General features: G+C 36.7%; 1 pseudogene; it reads right to left on the bottom strand.

Annotated features, from left to right (window-relative positions):
• Positions 1-3,927: 3,927 nt before the first annotated feature.
• Positions 3,928-5,414, bottom strand: LOC149230189 (3-ketoacyl-CoA synthase 1 pseudogene; annotated as a pseudogene).
• Positions 5,415-5,932: the final 518 nt, after the last annotated feature.

The following is a 5,932-nucleotide window of genomic DNA, read 5'->3' as shown; positions in this document are numbered from 1 at the left end:
ACTATTTATGTGTCTTGTAATTTGGCTTTGAATGTAATATACAAATTATTGTGTGTGTGATATGTGTCCTATGTTTGCTCCTCTAATTTCTTTGTAGAACTAACTAAATGCCCATCAACATTAATAACAACCAATTAACAAACCAAAATAATGACTTGAAAAATATAATAAACTTTTTTTGATATTTTATAATAAACATATATGTAAATTAATATTTTATAATAAAGAGATTATGATAATCTCTTATAAAAGTGTCCTTACACAAATTATTGAATAATTTGGTTTATCAAGGTAATCATGGTTTTCGTTTTACACAAAAAATATGAAGTGTATGCCTAATCATAACAAATACACGAGGGTTACATCCTTAAAATTCAAAAGTGACCAAAATTCAGAGAGATAACTAACCCATTACAGAAAATGACCCAAAAAAAACTAACAGTAGAGTCGATTACATTAGAATTGTAAAATTGCAAAAAGACAAAGACCCACATTTATGGACAGTCTTGAAATTTATTTATTTTTCTATTGTTGACTTGTTGAGATCTATGTCTTGCTTGCCTGAATCCTCTTGTTGATGGTTAAGACATGTGGGTACTTCTTTACTAGGTGTGAATTCCATTATAATATTTTGAATCACGTCCACTTCATCTATCAAGCGGGAGATCTAGTGTTGGAAGGTCAATAACTTGTTAGTGAGATCCAACTAAGTGTGATACATTTGGAAAATTTTGACTTGTAGATCATAATCTTCCCTATGAAGAGATCCATGAGAAGACAGAGTGAGAGCATGGGCTTTTGTTTTAGGAAGACTCTGATTTTGATCTACAATTCATGAGAGCACACATAGCAAGACTTCAACGAGGCCCGGTTGCAAATGGAAGCGACCCAAGGCACCCCATGATGGCTTCAAGGCAATGATAACTAGAGAACTTTAATTCTGCTTTTTTGAACCTTGAATTGTATGAAACCTTAGCCCAAATGATATAATAACCATGTAAGATTTAAAACAATCTCTACAAAGAAGTCTAAGGTCAACTTTGAATCAAGAATAATAAAATTTCACCCTGCAACTAAAGTAGGGTTATGCATAAAGCTCCAGGGAAGAAGGACAACAAAATTGTTGTGTTAACTAACAAAGCCTCAAACCCATCTCAAACCACATTTATTACTTCCAATTAACATATATAGCACTGAGAGAAGAGCCTATAATCCTGGAATTTCTATCCAAGAGAAATTGAGTGCAAAAGATAGAATTAAAAACAAGAAACAAAGAGGTACCTTCCAGAATTGGAGCCTAGACCAAACTGAGAACGACAAAAAAAGCAAGCCCCAGCTCTTTCAATGAGGCCTCTGTACCAACGAGCCCTAATCTCTAGAATTCCCACAAGTTGGAGTGCCTGACCCACAAATTCACCACCCAAAAAGAGAAGAAACTGAAACCTAAAGCAGAGCTACCAGAAGATTGGCTATCTTAACGCCACAATTGACTTGTGAGGCTGAAACCAAACCAAATTCGTGGACCATTGTGGAGACGAAACATTCAGAGGAACAAACGCAGACATGAATGGAACTGAGGTGGGGTGTCATCTTGATTTAACACTGCTTCCCTTGTCAATCCACATGAATCTCATACTCATAACATTAAATTTCCCTTTACATCGTCTAAAGAGATCCATCATTATTCTAATGGGAAGACATTTTGAGGGTTAGGGCTAATAAATGTAGTTAATCCAATCATGTGAGGTAAGGAACAAATTCATTGCATGGTGGTGACACACATTATTTGACACGGCATGAAGGGAAACCCTACTATCATAGAACCAAACCTTAGATCGATTGGAATGATTGTGATGATTTGTATTGGGTGCTGCAACAAAGGGCAGAGGGGATAAAATAGAAGGGGTCAGTAATTATAAATTTTCTAATTAAGCCCATATTCTAATGAGGGATGAACCTATTTAGTAACCAAAATTTTAGAACTGAACCATTTGACAATTTTGGGGATTGGACAGAGACTACTATAGTCATTAAGTTCGATCTTTGCTTCTTCGAGAGAGCATACTTTATTTTCTTGCAAATCAACTTATGTACCGTTGATTCTAAGTATATGATAAAACCTCTTTGAATGAAAGAATACCACCAAAATTCTAATTCTCTAGAGTACCATAGCAAGAGAGTTGTCTTTTAGATTTTTTTGACTATTATGATATTGCATTGTAAGCAATGAGTCTCCTAAGACAATAATATCTTCCACACCTTTGTCTTAAGCAATGCATAGACCTTGCAGAAGCCCATACATCTATGCTTGGTTGTTAGATTTCCTTCCTAGGATCCATGAGAATTTTTACCTTTGTTATTCAATTAGGATCAAATCTCCTACCACCCTTAAGGTAATCATGGTTTAGATCGGTAAATAATTAATAATATATTATGAAGAATGCTTTAAAAGAAGTTAGAAAAAAATCATAATAATTTGAAAAAACACCTTTAACTTAATAGGGTTACTTTTATATATATATATATATATATATATATATATATATATATATATATATATATATAAGTGTGTAAATAATTATTATTTAATCTATAATCTATAATATTGTATGTATAAATGTTGATTTTTAAAATCCGTAAATTTTATATATATAGAGAGAGAAAGATATTATATATTAATATATATAATGAATTAATATATTAAAGATGAAATTAAAAAACATAATTATATCAAAATTTTATATATATATATATATAAATAAATCAAAATGCATATGAAAAATATAACAAAATATAAATTTAACTATTAAAAAAAAAATTGTAAAAGAGAATTTATGATAATGGCACCTTAAAAACAATTAAGAATATGGAAGATTTGCTATGAAAGATAATTCATTGTTACATAGCAAAAAATAACGAAATTAACTATAATGTACTATTTGTACAATTCAAATGAAGCCAAACATAATCATGAACAATGGTTATGGCTGATTACATTTAACCCAATAAACCATGTACAGTGGTTGTGTCTGATTACATGACAATCTGTTCAAAACTCCATGTGAGAAGCACACAGGTAGATAAACTTCTAAATCTATTGGAGATCCCGTGACAGGCATAGATTGACAGAGTGGGAAATCTCCCACGGAGAAGCATGGCCTTATTGGAATGGCCCATGATACACATAATTTGGCTCAAGGAAAGGGAATAACCTAAATGAATTGGCCTATGAAATGAATGATTTGGGTTTCACCATCAATATAGGAAATCAAATATGGTATAGTGAATGATCTATGTTAGGGTAGTTCTCCCAATAATAGATTTATTATTCATGCCTCGCCTTTTAGGTAGCCAAGCTGACTAACAAACATTAGGGATCAGGCAGCTGAGCATTTAGCTCAACACATTACAATGAAGAATCTATAAACCTTTTACAGGTTTCATAACTTATTAACATTGGTTACCAAAACTATGTGTACAAAACCGCCCTTCTAAACCTATTAACTTTAACTTTGATTCTTTCAGTGAATTTTTACCAAGGCAAGTTTATCAAAAGAAAAGAAAAGAAAGGATGAAAAGGGAGGCTAGTTTATTGGAGGAAAAGAAAGGATGAAAAAGGAAGGAGGAATAGAGAAGACAGTAAGAAAGAAAAGATTATACAGTGGGAAAAGCAATTCTAAGGTTTGTTTATTTGGCTGTTGTTCTGTTGTTTTACACAGTTATTTAGTTTTCCAAAGAAAAGGAAAGGAGAAGACTGAGTAAATAAGCATAAGCATACTCAACTTACAAGGACTCAAACAATATAATCAGGTGATTAGACATAGGCATACTCACTTTACAATTAATAAACTACTATATTAAACATGTATTCTCACTTCATAACCAATCAAGCAATACCTGACAAACACTCTCAACCCCCTATGAACACTATTTTGGTTTAGAGACTATCTGAAACCGCTGCTTATACTCCTGCTCAAAGGGATTCCATGTATTGCAGGGATAATCATTGATGCAATCCCTCCACACGTTGTAATCAGAGGGTTTCGCTGGAGGAAGTATTCCCAAACCTGTGAAGCGTCATTTGGGCTGGCTCTGTGTCGTAATCCATCAGCCTCAGACTCTTTCCGATGCCGTTGATGATCACCCGTCCCCCGGGTGAATGCAGAAATGCTCGAAGGCGAGCTTGAAATTGGGCACATAGGGCTTTAGCTCCTTGATTTTGAGGAGCTTGATGCAGAGCATATTGTAGACGAAGTAGAGCTGTTCTCAATAGGGGAGAACCTTGGACGCCAGGGTTGTGATATTGTTTTTCAGCGCGATTCCCGCGGCTTCGATCAGGTATGTGCTGAGAGAAACCCCAATGATGCTTTCATCGTCCTCTATCTGTACTATGCTGTTATAAGCCTCATCGTTTTGGCCAAGATGGGTTCGGACAGAACGCAGAAGCTTCATCTTGGCTCTGCCCACATCACTGGGCTTGATCGACATCAACGATGCTGAACCCCCAATACGGAACCAACAATTGGACATCATCATCGGCTTGTCATTGCCCACATACCGATTCATGGTTAGATTCTCGTTGCTAACCAGAACGACATAAGAATTTTATGAACTTTCAGCAGATCCTTCGCCATGTCCACTCCTATGATACCGGCGCTGCAATCCATGCCGGAAATATTGAAAGACTTGATGTCTTCCCTCATGCCATAATGGTTAACAATCTAGGCCGACAGAGACGGCAATTCCTATTTTTTACCCTATAGGAATTTTAATGCGGCTGACATGGGGTCGTATAAGGCGATACAACACGCCGCTATTTTCTCTCTCATCACCTAACGGCGTGTTGTATCGCTTTATACCGGCCCCATGTCAAGCCGCATTAAAATTCCTATAGGGTAAGAAATAGGAATTGCCGACAGAGACGGGGCCGCTGCAAAGCAGCAGACATTTATTATCAGTATGTCAACGTCGCAGGGTCGAATCCCGTTGTCGGTGAACAATATGTCGAGTGTAGAAACAAAGCCCTCGTGCATCTCTAGCCACCCTTCGGCCATTGACGACACAATGTCACCCTGGAAGAAGGAATTGGGCACGTAAGTCTCCTGCCCGAGGCCCGATTTTATGTGAACATTTACCACGAATTTCAACGACTCCGGCATCGGATCACTCTTGCAAATGATGTATTCGGAGAGCTCTGTATTCATTTTTCGGTCTTTCGGGGGCTTACAGTAGCTGAAGGCCACCACGTAAGCGCAGGAGCTCCTCTGGCTATGAATGTGCCAAACTATTCCCACTGCCAGTGTAGACATCACGATCTCCCTAAGTTCCAGAGCTGAAGTACGAATCGAAGACAAGAGTGAGCTTGCCCCTCCCATGATTTGGAAGAGAGATATGAACGATTCATACAAATCCATTTTTGCTCGATGAATTTTTCAATTACAATACCACCGATATATCCGTGTTCATTTCACTTCGTTTTAGAAATTTCGTAGGCACTGAGGTTGCATTGAATGAGTATAGTGCACTGTTTTATCCACCATGTGACAGGTTGGAAGGGAGCCGCTCGCTGGGAAAGCTATGGATCATAGTTGCGGGAAAATCATGGGAATCCATGTAACTGAGTGTCCGTATCCTCATATATATGGCAATTTCTATTTCCACCTCTATAGCATTATAAATGCTCTCTGACATGCAAGGGAAATAGGGTTTGCCTTCGCTTTCCACACTCGCTCTCTCTTCACGCGCTGTCACTCAAAGGCTAGAGCTATTTCCCTCGCATAAAAAAAGACATTTATAATGCTATAGACGTGAAATAGAAATTTCTTACCTACATGATGTAAGTGTATTAAATAACGTATAGGATTGGAAATATTGGTGGCCATGCATGGCACTCACTATCGATTCAGAAACGTGCTTTCCAAAATAATAAATC

This window comes from Pinus tabuliformis, chromosome J (assembly GCF_031772625.1).
Source record: "Pinus tabuliformis cultivar Carrire ecotype Pingquan chromosome J, CPIR1, whole genome shotgun sequence".
Taxonomy (NCBI): Eukaryota; Viridiplantae; Streptophyta; class Pinopsida; order Pinales; family Pinaceae; genus Pinus; species Pinus tabuliformis.
The sequence above is the reverse complement of the archived record's forward strand: the minus strand, read 5'-3'. Positions and strand labels throughout refer to the sequence as shown.